Source organism: Amblyomma maculatum, chromosome 7, assembly GCF_055883805.1.
Source record: "Amblyomma maculatum isolate TAMU_Amacu chromosome 7, ASM5588380v1, whole genome shotgun sequence".
Lineage (NCBI taxonomy): Eukaryota > Metazoa > Arthropoda > Arachnida > Ixodida > Ixodidae > Amblyomma > Amblyomma maculatum.
In genome coordinates, this window is record NC_139350.1 from 90,077,746 (window position 1) to 90,093,703 (window position 15,958).

At 44.0% G+C, this 15,958-nt stretch overlaps 1 long non-coding RNA gene across 1 annotated transcript in view; it reads left to right on the forward strand.

Annotated features, from left to right (window-relative positions):
• LOC146183927 (uncharacterized) overlaps nucleotides 1-15,958 on the forward strand; it is a 64,671-nt gene that overhangs the window by 9,208 nt on the left and 39,505 nt on the right. Inside the window, exons 2-4 of the long non-coding RNA XR_014708818.1 lie at nucleotides 12,290-12,388; nucleotides 14,545-14,605; nucleotides 15,197-15,289. This is a non-coding gene — a long non-coding RNA (uncharacterized LOC146183927). The remainder of the gene's footprint in view (nucleotides 1-12,289; nucleotides 12,389-14,544; nucleotides 14,606-15,196; nucleotides 15,290-15,958) is intronic.

Genomic DNA, 15,958 nt, shown 5'->3' on the forward strand with positions numbered 1-15,958 from the left:
AAAGCTGGGGTCCAGTGGATGATGTACATAAGTAAAAAAGATAAAAATGCTGCAAAGAGGTTTTGGAACCACATAAGGCTACAAGCAAAAAAGACGGAAGGGGTCCAACACTCACTGACCACACAGGAAGGAAAAAGAGTGGAGGGAGAGGAAGCACAGGAATATGTTAGACGCACAATAGAAACAGCCTTTGCCAGTCTGGAAGTGAATGCCGCAGAAGAAATGGAGAATAATGAGGACCACAGGGACGAGGAACAAGAATACAAGGAGATGACAGCAAGACAATGGGAAAGAATAGAACGGAAGGTCCCCTTGGGAACAGCGACAGGACCAGATAGCATACCCATGGGATTGATTACCAGATTAGGACAAAAAAGCAAAGTAAAATTGCGACAGTTGATTGAACAAACAATAAAGGGCGGTCAAGTACCAAAAGATTGGAAATTAAGCAGGATGAGACTAATATACAAAGGCAAGGGAAGCAGAGATAACATAAAGTCCTATCGGCCAATCACAGTTGCATCAGTTATATACAGGGTAGCAATGCAGTTAGTAAAAGTAATGATGGAGGAATGGGCAGAAGGAGGGAATATCCTCGGAGAACTACAAAATGGTTTCCGCAAGGACAGAAGACTAGAGGATAATTTATTTGTGGTTACCCAGTGTATAGAAACAGCAGCTGCAAGTCAGAGACCATTATGGATAGCGTTTTTAGATATTAAAGGGGCATACGACAGTGTAGATCAGAAAAAACTGTGGGACCAGTTGAAGGAATATGGCCTGAATAAAAACCTGGTTCAGTTCATACAAGAAGTGTATGCAGATAATGAGGCAGTGATAGTATGGGAGACGGAAACAACAAAACCAGCAAAAATAAAAAGGGGGCTTAGGCAAGGGTGCCCACTGTCACCGCTGCTTTTCATGATATACATGAGCCAAATGGAAAGGCGCCTGGAGGAAAGTAATAAGGGATTCGATGCAAGCTATATGCAGGGAGGACAGAAAGTAACACAAGTTCTACCAGGATTGATGTACGCGGATGACATTGTACTGCTGGCAGATAAGAGGGATGGGTTGCAGGAGCTGCTTAAGATCTGTGGAGAAGAGGGCGAAAAGCTGGGACTGCAATTTAGCAGTGAAAAATCAGGAATAATGGTATTTAATGATGAAAGGGGGGACGTGCTGGAAATACAAGGCACCAAGGTTGAACATGTGGAGAGCTATAAATACCTGGGCATATGGATCAACGAAGGAAAAAATTACCTAGAAAAGCATGAAGGAATTACGATAGACAAAGGGAAAAGGAGTTCGGATATTATGAAACACAGGGCCCTCTGGAATTATAACAGGTATGAGGTTGTTAGAGGGGTATGGAAGGGTGTTATGGTACCAGGACTCACTTTTGGAAATGCAGTCCTGTGCATGAAATCAGAAGTACAGTCAGGCCTTGAAATCAGACAGAGAAAGGTAGGTAGATTGGCATTGGGAGCACATGGCAACACACCTAATGAAGGAGTCCAGGGAGATATGGGCTGGGCATCATTTGAGGTTAGAGAGGCAATTAGCAAACTAAAATATGATCAGAGACTAACCGAAATGGAGGAATCAAGGTGGGCACGAAAAATGTACAAGCACCTCTTCATGAAAAGCTTGAATACGAAATGGACTAACAGAACCCGAAAGCTCAGATTTAAGTACCTAGAGTTTGGAGATACACCGCAGCAAAACAGCAGCATTGAAAAGCAGGTAAAGGAGGCAGAAAGGAAAATGTGGGAGGAAAGAATGCAAGGAAAATCAGCATTGGGTATGTATAGAACTCGAAAACAGGATATAAAGAAAGAAAGTTTATTCGACAACTCACGAGGGAGCTCATTGCTGTTTGAGGCTAGGGCAGGGGCCCTCAGAACAAAAACGTACAGGAAAAAATTTCAGGAAGTAGATATATTATGCGCGGCGTGCGGAACTGAGGAGGAAACAACGGAACATGTTGTTCTAAGGTGCCAAAAACTTCGTCCTGCCCTTCCCGCGGAAAAAGCGGCAGATCTGGAGAGAGCGCTGGGATTTGCTGGGGAAGATGGACGAATGGATGAGGAACGCGTTCTGATAACAAAAGAGAGGTTAGAGGATTGGTGGAAAAAGTCGAGAATAAAGAGAGGAAAAAAAAGGGAGGGGGGCAGATACGGGCGAATTAGAAGCTAAAAATGGGGAAGAGATAAATATATTTCTTTTAATTTTTTGGCTAGGCGGCGCAAGCTGCCGCCCGATTCAAAGGGCAGAGCCACTATCATCCATCCATCCATCCATGGCGGCAATCACGCGGTCACTACTCGAATGCATTGGCTGAACGGGCAGCTTTCCCTCTAGAGTCTTTGTATTAAGTTATTAACTCTATGGTATATATATACCTTGGTATCAGCCGAACAACTCGGGTGGTCGAGTCCGCGTTTTAAAAACAACCGGTCTTCCATTTCACATGCTTGCGGCACTTGCAGCACCAGCGATTTCTGTAGGTGCGGCACGAATGGCGGTACTAGGGTCCCTAGAAATATTGCTAGTCTGTCGTCCGCCGGTCGCGACGGAGGCGGCCGCTGAATGATCGCTGCGGTGAAGCGGAGTGCCACTGCCGACGGAGCAGACGACGCGCGCGCCCGTGCGCTTCGAAATGCATTCGCTGCATGCTCATTGTCAGGTGCCTTGTACATGCAATGCCGTTCTTTAGTCTTTGAGTTCAGTTTAGTCGTATTATTGAATTCGCAGCCGAGTTGTTGGCATAACCACAGATACGATGTTTTTTTTTTCTCGTGAGCGAAGTTTTGCGCGCATGCCTCTGAGCCGATGTAAAAACGAAGCTGCTTTTTATACCCTATTATCCTGCTGAAGCTACCGCCGTGCCGTATTGTAATGAAGACTTCTGAGGATTTTGTGCAAACAACTGCGCTTGCATGGAGGACTATACTAGACGCACATGCTCCAAGGACCATGTGTGCGAGCAACAGACCGCTGTCGCCGGCGTTTTCATTCACGCTATAGTTTCATCTTAACTTCTTCGGACGTTTAGCTAAGTTATAAAACGTATGTAGAACTAGAAACTTTCGGATGCATGCACAATTAAAGCACGCAAGATGGGAACCCGAGCCCTTCAAATCGCATCGCGCTTCAGGCAAACTGCTGATAGGCATTCTTTGGTGCTTAGGAAGCCTAGTAGCCACTCATCAGAGTATGCCAAAAACTTTTGTTGACTTGCGTTTTGCAACCTCCAAAACATATTTTAACAGCCAGCTGTTATGTTGAGAGGAAGGGCACTAACACTTCTTTCAAACTCTGTCCTTGAAAGGTGTTCATTTTCATTTCACCGAGAGCTTTTACCAGCTTTAATTGCCACCTTGTCCTTCGTACGACAAACTGCTCGAGATTTAAAATTCTGTTTCTTAATTTTTCTTCTTCTTGACAGGGTGTTCTGAGTTAACTTTCGCAAGTATTTGCAGGCTATATGCATGCTGCATCAGAAATAATGGTACAGTTCGTCGCAAATTAATTAGCGCCCATTAGGAGGGAAAGGTCTTGATAATAGGCTTCAATCCGCTGCCAGGACACAAGCTGAGTTTCGCAGTGTCCTGAAGAAGATTAATTACCTCTTCTGTAAGCTTTACAGCTATCTCCTTGACTTTGTTTCCTCGAATGCACACAGCAGCATTCATGGCAGCTTCACCTGTATCACTGCGATAGAACAGAACTCACCGATTTGCGTAGATTGCCTCCGGAGATTCGTCCTCGCTTGAGTGGCACTATGCGAATGTTAATTGTTCAACATATCAGAAAGATCGACATTTGTCCCCAGTGGCGGTGGCATGCAGCTTTCTGCATTTCTGGAGCAGACTCGTGTCACACGATCCACCACCGCTGTATTCTTCAACTGGCTCCACTGATGCTTCAGGAACTGTGCGCTTTTTTTCTTTCTCTGCAGGTCTCCCTGCTGACTGTTTTTGCTCATACAAGTTGCGCTCCTTTCTCTTGAGAGGCAGGGGTTGCAACAAGTATTTTGGAGTGTCAGGAAACAGCGTTGAGATGGTATCCTTCGTGAGTTGCGTAACATCCCGGCGAATCTCAATATCAACGTCCAGGATTTCCTATCTGCCACTCACAAAATAATGAGAAAGATATTCACTACTTGTGGGTTTGCCCGTCACTGAAGCCGATAATATCGGCACCTGACGGCAGTGGGCCTTTCCCCGAGCAACCCCTCTTCGTACATTGCTTGCACGGAAGGGCCTTATCATCGTTCTTTCTTGAACTTTATTAGAACACAGCCAACCTATTTTCCTTCATTTATTATGCCTTTTAATTTTTGTTTTACATATTCCTTTATGCCCTAGCTGAGGCAATAAACAATGTTATTGCCTTTGCTGCCGCGCTTGCACGGCCCTTTCACGAGCCTACCCGCTCTTGCACCCGGGCAAGAAACACGTGCTATCACGCTTACCCCGTCTGGACATGACGCGATCACATATCCATAAAAAAGGCACACTTGCACACATGCTAGCTAATTTGCTCGCATTCCGGCTCGCGAGCGAAAAGAAGTGCACGTGGTGCACGAGCCTTGCCACGGCACCAACGGATCAGCGCGGCGCAGACTCGCAGTACGGCACAATCGCCACAGCACCACGTACACAACGCGACCACGCTCCGAATGCGTGCAGCGCCCCCTGCGCTTTCATCCTGGAAGCGCAGGGGGCGCTGCACGCATTCGGAGCGTGGTCGCGACAGGGAGGGGGTGAGATGTGTGTGAAAGAAATGAGAAGGACGGAGGCCCTCCTTCCATCAGACGTCGTTTTTCTCATAGGAGATTGGAATGCTAAGGTAGGGAGTGAAGAAATATCCGGAATTACAGGCAAGTTCGGTCTTGGTGAGCCAAATGAAGCTGGGCAGAGGCTAGTAGAGTTTTGTCAAGAAAACAACCTGACCATAGCGAATACTCATTTTCAACAGCACAAGAGGTGCCTGTACACTTGGACTTCACCGGACGGTCTGTACAGGAATCAGATCGATTATATTATTTGCCGGCAGAGATGGAGAAGCGCTATACAAGCAGTAAAAACAAGGCCTGGGGCCGATTGTGGCACCGATCATCAGCTTCTTGTTGCCAAGATTAAGCTTCGATTGAGGAAAACGCAGAAAACTAGAAGGCCTTTCAGGTATAATCTGGATCAAGTTCCATTAGAATATGCTGTGGAAGTGAGGAATCGATTTCAAGATTTAGATCTAGAAGACAAAGAGCCCGAAGAGATGTGATCTGATGTTCGTGATATAATACAAGAAGTTGCTACTAAGGTAGTTCCAAAGCAAAAGAAATACAAGAAAGCAAACTGGTTATCTGAAGAGGCTTTGCAAATAGCTGAGGAAAGGAGGATGGCAAAAGTTATGGGGGAAAGAGAAAGATACAAGGTTCTCAATGCGGATTTTCAGAAAATAGCAAGGAGAGATAAGAATGCCTTCCTGAACATACAGTGCCAAGCTGTTGAGGACAACAGCCAATTAAGGAACACAAGAGCTCTGTATAAGACAATCAAAGATATCAAAGGAAGCTTCTGTGCTAAGATGGGCGTGATAAAGGACAAACGAGGCAAGGACCTCACTGAAGCCGCAGAGATAAAGAAGAGGTGGCAGGAATACACAGAAGAACTGTACAAGAAGGACCCGAATGTGCAAACCCAACATAAGACGGTTGTGATAACTGATCTCGAGCCGGGCATCCTGAAGAGTGAAGTTGAATGGGCCTTAGCCAGCCTTGCTAAGAACAAAGCTAGCGGAATTGATAGCATTCCAGCTGAGTTGCTTCAAAACCTCAACCATGACGCTGTTAACATTCTGCATACATTATGTCAGAAGATTTGGACAACCCTGCAGTGGCCACAGGATTGGAGGAGGTCAGTTTACATCCCCATTCCAAAGAAAGGCAGTGCCAAGGATTGTTCCAACTACTGCACGATCGCGCTTATTTCGCATGCTAGCAAGGTGATGTTGAAAATCCTCCAAGGTAGGCTGCAGCAGTATGTGGATCGGGAGCTTCCGGACGTGCAAGCTGGGTTTCGCAAGGGCAGAGGAACTAGAGACCAAGTTGCCAACCTTCGCTGGATCATGGAAAAAGCAAGAGAGTTCCAGAAACCCATCTACTTCTGCTTTATTGATTATGCGAAAGCGTTTGACTGCGTAGATCACAGCAGATTGTGGCAAGCTCTCCAAGAGATGGGAGTTCCAATTCACCTCATCTGTCTCCTCAGGAACCTGTATGAAGGGCAAGAGGCCACAGTCAGAACTGGGCATGGTCTTACTGATTGGTTTCTGATTGAGAAAGGAGTGAGGCAAGGCTGCATACTGTCGCCCTGCCTATTTAACCTATATGCAGAGTGCATCATGAGGAAGGCCGGTCTGGACGAGTCTTCAGCTGGAGTGAAGATTGCTGGAAAACGTATCAACAACCTTAGATATGCGGATGATACCACTTTAATTGCAGAAAGTGAAGCGGAACTCAAGAGACTTCTGATGCGCGTACAAGAAGAGAGTGAGACGTTTGGGCTTAAATTGAACATTAAAAAGACAAAGATCATGGCGTCTTGCCCTATCAAGTCCTGGAGCATCAAGGGACAAGAAGTGGAAGCTGTGACAGCTTTTCTCTTCTTGGGCTCCAAGATTACCTCGGAAGGAGACTGCAGCCATGAAATTAGGAGACGCCTGCTTCTGGGAAAGAGAGCAATGGTTAGCCTTGACTGCCTAGTAAAGAGCAGAGACATTAGTCTGCCAACCAAGATCCGTATAACTCGTGCTATGGTCTTTCCAGTTGTGATGTATGGATGCGAGAGTTGGACTGTGAAAAAGGCTGACCGCCGAAGAATTGACGCGTTTGAATTGTGGTGCTGGCGAAGACTCTTGAGAGTTCCTTGGACTGCCAGAAGATCAAATCAGTCAATATTGTCGACCATAAACCCTGACTGCTCATTGGAGGGTCAAATTCTAAAGTTAAAGCTCAGCTACTTTGGTCATCTGATGAGAACAGAGGAGTCGCTGGAGAAAGATTTGATGTTGGGAAAGGTTGAGGGTTGCCGGAGAAGGGGTAGGCAGCGAACGCGATGGTTAGATGGCATCCTCGAGGCACTGCAGATGAAGTTATGTGATGTGAGGAAGATAGTGAGAGACCGGAAAGCGTGGCGTGACATGGTCAATAGGGTCACGAAGAGTCGGACACGACTGAACGACTGAACTGAACTGAACTGAACTTGGAAACTGCTCACAAACTTGCAGTTCTCAAACTGGCATTATTGGCAAATACTTTACTCTGATCAAATATATAACAGTGCAAAGAGACAAGGACGAGGCAAGACGACAAGGACGGCGCTGAACTTCCAGCTTTTATTGCGAACGAATCGCGTGAACATATATACTTGTCTCTGAATCTGGAACATGGCAGCATTCTGTCGCAAGTTTTTTACAACAACTTAAGCTTTTACCCGTGGACGATCCGTTTTTTGTCAACAACTCTAACCAGGTTTAAGAATTTTTTACTAATAATTATGACAAGTGCTGGTAAGCCTTCTCAGTTGACGTTAAAGTTATCTTTTTTATTCTCTTCCTCACAAGCTAATCCTTGAATGTGTTGAGCATTCTATTGACAACTTTGGCTGCATTGCCTTCCAGAACACAACTGGAGTTCCAGTCCGAGGTGTTTTAGAGCTTTTAACCTTTTATTTACAGTCAGCATACGTTAAGTTGAAGGTGCGCCGCACCTGCAAAAGCAGGGCATATGCATTGGGTCTTGCATTGCCCCAGTCCTTAGTGACCTAGTAGTTGCTCATTTAGATCGTCTTTTAATCGCATCCATGAAAGACCGAAACATACTCAGTGTCTTTTGGTTCGTAGATGACTTTTTAGTTGTTGTAGATTGTGATGCGCAGGCAATTGAATGTGTTACTAGAAATATATTGGCTACATTTGGAATGGTGATGAGCCCTCTTGACCTAACACATGAACTCCCAGTAAATGGCCAAATTAGGTTTTTAGATATCTGGCTCCATTTTAAAGGGGATAGTGTCTGCTGGGGCTATGAACCGCATGCCAAAAAACCGCTTCTGCCTTTCAACTTCGCCCACTCAAAGCTCGTAAAAAGAGCCATTTCCACATCTTGCTTTAAAAACGCCTGCGGCAAAAGCTGCCCGCATCTCATCACAGAAGCGCTCAACCATCAAGCCGAAAGGCTGAGCAGTGCCGGCTATCCACAGCACCTTCTCATCTCGGTTGCTGAAAACCTCCTCAAAAAGATGTGCACCGATGTGAATAAGTGTGACGCCCACGCACAACGTAGGAAAAGGGTAGCTGTGATACCGTGCATTCACAAACTATCACACAAACCTGAAAAATGTTGCGCAGCGGTACGACGTGAAAGTCATTTTCTCTGCTCTACACAAACTGTCAAAACTGGGAAAAATGACTGATCCGGAGATAACCAAGCAAATGAACTGCCGCAAGAAGCATCGGCGGCCCTTCGTTGAATGCGCAGAAGGCATAGTATACGAAATTCCGTTAAACTGTGAAAAAACATATGTAGGCCAAACTGGGAGATGTGTGAATGATAGGTTGAGAGAACATGCCAACAATGTAAAAAATGCCCGTGATGGCAAAGATTTTGAAGGTTTTCTGGCCACCCACTGCCTTACTTGTAAGGACTGTTCCTCAGATCTTGCTGGCACTGTTATTAGAAAAAAGAGCAAACAAAGTGTAACACGAGAAATCGTAGAATCTGAACTGATATGTAATCGCGGAGAAGCACGTGTTAGTTCTGTCTCTATCACTCTTTCTGAAAAAGAACACACTTATTTGTGCATGCATTGACAGTGACGCCGAATTGGTTCAGAGTATATATGCTCACGCGATTCGTTCGCAATAAAAGTTGGAAGTTCAGCGTCGTCCTTGTCGTCTCGCCTCTTCCTTGTCTCTTTGCGCTGTTATGTGTTCAAGACATGTACCAACACGCCCAATTCAACATGTTAAACTTTACTCTGATGTATCAAAATTAATGCCGTCGGGAGAATCGAGGTCAAGAATTAGCTAAAAATCATTCTCAGTCACCTTAAGCAGCCAGTCAGAGGAGAGTGCAAGGAGAATTGCACCTTGGAAAATCTGCCAGCGGCCTGTAGAATAGACACTGCGTTTAAATTTTGATCTAAATAAGTCTTCGATGCTTGGCAGCAAGATTGGACAGTTTCATTCCTTTCGAACGTGAAAGTGCTGCATCCCGAAAAATATATTTTGATGCAGTTGAATTGATCTCGTACGCCAGAATGGGCTTGAAGTGATCACCCTGTTTTATTTTCATTGCCTCTTGTTGGTAATACAATCAGTCAGCCATTTTGACATGTGTTTGATGTTTTAAATGAAGAGATTATGAAACTATATCTTTGCCAGAATCAGGTCAAAAATGCTGAAATGTATCCTTGGCCTCCACGTACCTCATACCTTCTGAGCATGCAGAACCTGTTCTTGTGTTCACTGCAATCATTGTCATCAGGTGGGACATGTGGTTGTAAGAAGCTGTGAACCTCTTCGAAGCGCCTCTTAGATGCTTTTTGAATATCTGTAGAGGGGATATAAGTAGTTAGCAAAAGCACAACAGTACATCTTAAAGTGGGTTACATTGTTACTTAAAAAAATTCGAACAAACCGATCCAAGGACTCTTCGTAGGGTATGCTAAAGTTAGTGCTGAGCAGAAGATAGCAGGGTTCATAGGGTGTCAGTGTTTGAGAGACCTCCTTGAGGATTATTGTTTACCACCATGGCAGAGGTAGTGAGCGCTTCCACTTGGTCCTCTATGGCAGTGGTGCATGTGTGTGTGGGAGGGGATGGTATATGGGCACTTTGGTAACAAGATAAGGTTTAACAGTGGGCTAACACTGCGCAGCTTCAAGTCGGTTTATAGAAGTTCCATATCAGCTTGCTCTCCTTTTGTTTCTTTATGTGCAGGAGAATGATTTGTTACTGGGACATTTTCTTCAGCTTAATTCATGTGCACAGAAGTACATTACCTGCGCAGGATAACTGTCAGTACTGCTTAGACTGAAGGCAGAGGGGATAGTAAAAGGGACAAGTTGTACATGACTGACCTCTGCTGGAATTGCTTAGCTGGGGAAATGCCATTCAAGAAAGGTTGCTATATGCCACACACAACTTTGGCATAGGTGGGTGCTTGAGCATTTAATGTCACAATGCACCTGATGCCTGTGAATCCTCTTCGGGATTAGTTAAATATTCTCTGCCATTACCTTGTTATCATATATAGTGTTAACCCTTTCAGACATTGCTCGCCAGGGTTTTCCTCGGAAAATTTTAGGGATGGACATTTGTGGACTGGAAGAGCGGCTATATAAACCAAATAAAGACATAATGACAACACTGCTTAAAGGAAAAGAACAGCACAGCTTTGTAGCTTTTCTTTGCAGACCCCCAACTTGCACATGGCACGGCTAAAAATAATTTGATAGCTTCGTCTATGCGTAAGAGGGCATGACTTTTACATCGGCCTTTTCTAAATGTGGGAAGTTCAGCTGCACCACACCATGGTGAAGGAAAAGCGGAACATTTTGAGAGCGTAAATACACCAGACAAGCAGCTGCTGTATTAGTGGTAATATTACACAAAAAGAAAAATGCAGCTTTAAAAAAAACAAGCAGTAATGAAAGCGAGTAAAAAAAGAAAGTGACGGCTGCATTGCCAGTGCAGTAAAGTCTCATTACTTCAGCTTTCAGGAAGAATATTATCTCAAAGTTTGACTTATCAAATGGTCCTGAAAATTGCCAAAAATACCATTTGGATCACAGAAATTTTATTTAATTAACACATGGAATATGGTCATCTGTACATTTGAGGTGAAAGCCAAGTGATAATGACAATATTTCACAGATTCATCAAGGGCTTTGTTCTGCAGACACGGTTGGGAGTGTCGAAGAACTGCTCCAAAATTGCAAGTGCCAACGTGGCTTCTTTCGCAGTGTGTCACAGTAGTAGTGGTGCCTCGTTAGGAATAGCGGTGAAGCATTCTCAAGCCACTACGGCTCAGTGTATTGAAAGAGCAGAGGAAGCACGTGGATGCAAGAGAGAAAAATATGAATAGGCATGAGAACGGCATGACACCATCCCGAAATAAATCTAAAAGGCCAGTGACGTGTGCTGCAGAGTCTGAAACTGAGTGACCGGCCACATCACAGTCACAGAAAGTTGTTGGTAGTTGACGGTTGATTGAAGAGGTAGGCAGACAGCCTGAGAGACAGGTGGCAAAACCACTGTCGACCACCGTGGGCTGCTCACCATTTCATTCAATTTTCAGTTTTTCAACTTTAACACATGGCTTGTGCCTGACATCACGGGGTCTGTGATAGTGAACCATGCATAGTTTTGGTAATGCAGGACTGAGCAGATTTTAGTAAGTTGAATGTAGAAACTTGTGCTTCTTTGCTGTGCTGCTATTTTGCCAGTATGGCTGCTGCTCTATGCAGACCTGACGAAAGCAAAGTGTGTAGCTTTACAGCCACCAACTGTTAATTGTCTACAGTCTTGTATGAAATTCTGTGCAAATTTGATTAGCAATGATGAATAATTTAACATTTAAAAACCAGAATTTATTGGTGAGCACTCGGAAGTTAGGGAATTGAACTTTTCAAAGGTGCATACATAGCACTAGAAAATCAGAAGAAAAAGCCATCACGGATGACAGAAAATGTTTTTACATTTGTCCCTCATTAATATGGGCACTTTTGTATCTGAGTGACTCTGCCCATAAAGTGAAAATAAAAAATATTATGAAAAAATGCACACTCTGATAAAGGTCTGCTTGTGTGCGCAGTGGTGGCTGATTATAATTTGGGGGGTTTCAAAGGCGTTATCCTGGGTGCAGTTATGTTTGAAACAATGTGGTGCAGGTTGACACTGCACCACACTTTAGATGGCTCAGTGGTTAGTGTGCTCAACTGCTGATCCCAAGGACGTGAGACGAAATTTCGACCACAGCCGCCACTTTTCTATGGAGGCGAAAAGCAAGGCCCCTGTGCACTGTACAATATCGAGTGCACATCAATCCCAGGTGCTAGAAATTTTTAGAACCCTTCACTATGCTACCCCTCATGGTTTGAGTCAATTTGGGATGTAAAAGCCAAAATTGCTGTGTTTTGAGCCTTGTGAAAAAGTGTGCTTGTGTGCTGACCTATTTTTGTTTGTGTTTTAATATTTGTTGCTCTTTTTACTGTCTAGCTTGTCAAGCATGTCCCACATCGGTCGCATCAGTCAAGGTGGACTGAGGCAAGCCAACTTGAAAGACCGGAGACCATTTCAAGACAAAGATTTTGCGGTGTAGGTTGTTAAGGCATTCATATGGTGAGGTTCCAGTATCGTTTCCAGATTTGGGCTATGTATGCTATAGACCTCCACGATTTGGCCGTGCACTCTGCAATAGTTCAGGCAGTGCAGCACTTTCGCACTCTATTTGTCTGTGTAGCTGGCGCCACCTGCACTTTGGCACTTGAAGCCGTGCTGCACGAGTTCTCTTGTACTAGCTCCCCCTCAAGTTCTCTTCTCGTGCAAGTAATGCGAGTTGCTTGGTGCACTCTGTAGCAGACGACTCTGTGGGTATGCTTATGTTAGTAAATCACATGCTAGACACAACGGAGTGTTATAGTGTAGTAGACAGAAGGAGGTTGCTGTTTCTTTTTAAATGTGGGTGGTCAAAACGTTTTTGACGACTTGCTGCGACATGCCTCTTATTGCTTAGGTGGTCTCTGCATGGGTATTCAGCATGTGGCAGCATGAGCAGCGCCTCTGCTTACAGTTTTGAGGTCACCAGTCAGTCCCCATAGCATTCCGACTCCTCAGTCTGTAACTATCACTCCGCGACTACCTTCTGCCAACAGTGAGCGTGAGCTGTGGAGGTCTGCTGAGTCGAAGTCCAAGGTTAAGGCAACATTTTTCCAATGCAAATGGCAGGCATTTGGTGACGCATTTCGGGTAGAATGGGGACAATGCAATAGATTTGTTCTTGAGTACATGCTTTCTTCAACTTTTTGTCGGCAGCCATATATATGCATGTGTTTATATGTAAATGATCTCGAAAAGCATAATAACATGGTAGCTAACATGACTTGTATCAGTTAGGGTATATGCGCAACTTATTCTTTGTAGCTTCCACATTCTGGATGCCTTTTGTCTGAAGTAGGGTGTATAGTATATATGCTTACACACGTATAGGCACCTCTAAAATGAAATCTACCAAATGAATGGATGAGTGGTGCTACTTACCTGAGCTGCTGACAACTCTGATATATGAAACACTAACTGGATGTGTTACATGTCCTGACTTCTGCTGGTAGAGCGCACCATGGTGCAATTCTTCCACCATTCGTCTGCTTCGCTTTACGTTTTGAGCACCTGTACTGTCAGCAACAAATTAAATGCGAACAAGAGAACTGAAATGCTAGCACATAAGTAAACATATTAGCTTAGCTCTTGGACAGAAAATAAAAGCAAGGTTGATTAACTCTTTTAAAGGAGGTTCTCTGCACATTCTTCTCTCTCATTCCCGGCTAAGATCGCATTTTGCTGTTCACATTTTTAACCGTCTTGCTCATATTTCATTTGTTGTAGATGGTTCATAAAATTGCAGACACACTTACCTCTCGAAGGACTTGGCACTATTTTTCCTTCTTCATTCCAAGCCATTTCATATATTGCTGTTGTAAGGTGGGAGTTTATTGAACAGTGGCGGTGAAAGCAGTCTTTGGTCTGTCAAGTCAAGCGCTGAGCACATGTGGCAGTATCAGTGGCGCTAAAGAGGATGTTCAGAGTGTTCTCTGCGTCCCTGCGCTCTATATAATCTGCGTAGATGCAAAACAATCGTGGCCTCTGCATTCAGTGAGTGGGCTTTTTGATTGGCATATTGTCTGAGATTTTTTGCTTTCACCTGTTTACAGTATGACTCTATTTATATGTTTTTTAAAAAAAGTGCGAGAAAAATATGTATTAGGTATTTGGGAAAAGGTATAATCCGAACTGCACAGTTTTTAAAAGTGTTAACTGTTCAATTAGGCTCAAAGGCATTTATCGACACTTTCACTTCATAAAAATGTAGATTAGCATTTGCTTTCTTAAGATGATATGAGGACCTCCTGTTTTATTTCTCACAGAATTAAGTTCACATTTGCGTTTGCAGAAGAGGTTTAGCAACACTTCTGAGACTTTGACGTCCAGGTGACAAAACTTTTTATTATGGCAATTTGGTATCGCTTCCTCGTTACTTTCAGATGCCTCGCCCCCCCTACACTAATAAACTGTGGAGAAGCCATCGTGGTGGCTGACTCTTGTCACATTCTTGCTCTTCATGCAGTCTTTCTCCAGATCTGGCCCGCTCGTTTATATAAGCACATAGTTGTTATTGAAATGCTTCACCAACCCTTGCCCCTAAGGCATTACGAAGAAATCATTGCATCTGTCTTCATCTGTGTCTCCTTGGCAAGGCCCTCTCACATCAGTTTCGCCCCCTTGCACCAAGGAGCCGCAGGGAAGCTACCACGGTGGGTGAGTGCCGCTGCTCTTTTGCTCCGTGTTGCGCGCTCCTGGGCTCGGCCGGCTCATATGCTGGAGCATGCACGGTTGGCCGCTAAATTAAACGACCGTAATTTGTGGAAAATTTTAACATAGTATCCGTGAAATTATGTTATCAGGAAACTGGGAGGAAAACTATGCGACTCTATGGGAGATTTTTACAACCCGTGATTTTGAATGTATAAAACCGGGAATTTATCATCTAGCCTCTACTATGTTTGCCTTTAGCAGTTTCTCCAAGAGCAGTGCTATTCCCATAACCCAGCTCAACAGCTGTTGACCAGAATGTCAACCAGGGAGTTTGAGTATGTGTTCACGGTGGGTATGTGGCTGCCTCAACTGAACTTTCTTTTTTGTATACCCTGATGAAGGATAAGGGCAGTGGAACACAGTGCATTTGCAGTGCGTATGTCCTTGCAGCATGTCAAAGGCGAACAAAAACATTGGCTAAGCAAGCTTCTTGCTTTGTTTTACTTAGGCTGTCTGCAAAAGCTTGGCTGCTAACACACTAGTATTGGCACATTGTATAGCTCTTATACACAATTATTTATATGCCTACCGCAGAGACTTGCTCGTTTGTGTGCTTCGCTACTGAGCCGGGGGGCATGGTCCATTTCCGCTAGCAGCGACCGTGTTTCGATGGAAGAACAACACAAGGTGCCCATACTCTTCAATGTCAGTGCGCTTTCAAGAACTCCAGGTTTTTGAAATTATCTGGAACTCTCGACTCTGGTGCTGCTCATAGCATGAGTCATTTTGAGACATTAAACCTCATTCATCGAACCAAATCTAGTTTTTTTTAGTGTTATGCTCAGGTAACTGTTCCTTTTTATTGGGTAGGAATTCCTGAATGTGGTTTGATAGGATATTTCTACTAACACAGCATGCACAAAAATGATTTAAAAATGAAAGTATAATAGGTTATAAAAAGTAGCTTGTTAATGATAAACAGTGTAGTAGCCATTCTCTTTAATACTCATACTGTCTTTTCTTATGATGAAATTTGGCATTTGCATTTTACTGCCTATTGGAACTGCAAGCACGGCATAAATAGAAAAGCAAGTTGATTTTCTGGCATGCACATGTCCAAGTGTGTTTTGCAGTAAGACTGTTCACTCATACACAGATTGTTCAGTTACGCCTCTAATTGCCATTTCTTCTTGTCCAGGTAATCACTTAAATTGAAATGAGGGAAATGAGCCAATCTTGTTTTAATATTATGTGCTGGCCTATGTATAGTGTCTTCTTTCTTCTTTTGTTGCAGCTAGCCAGGGTTTCTTTTTTCTTTTAATACAAGTTCTATACAAAAACGCTATTAATTAGGTC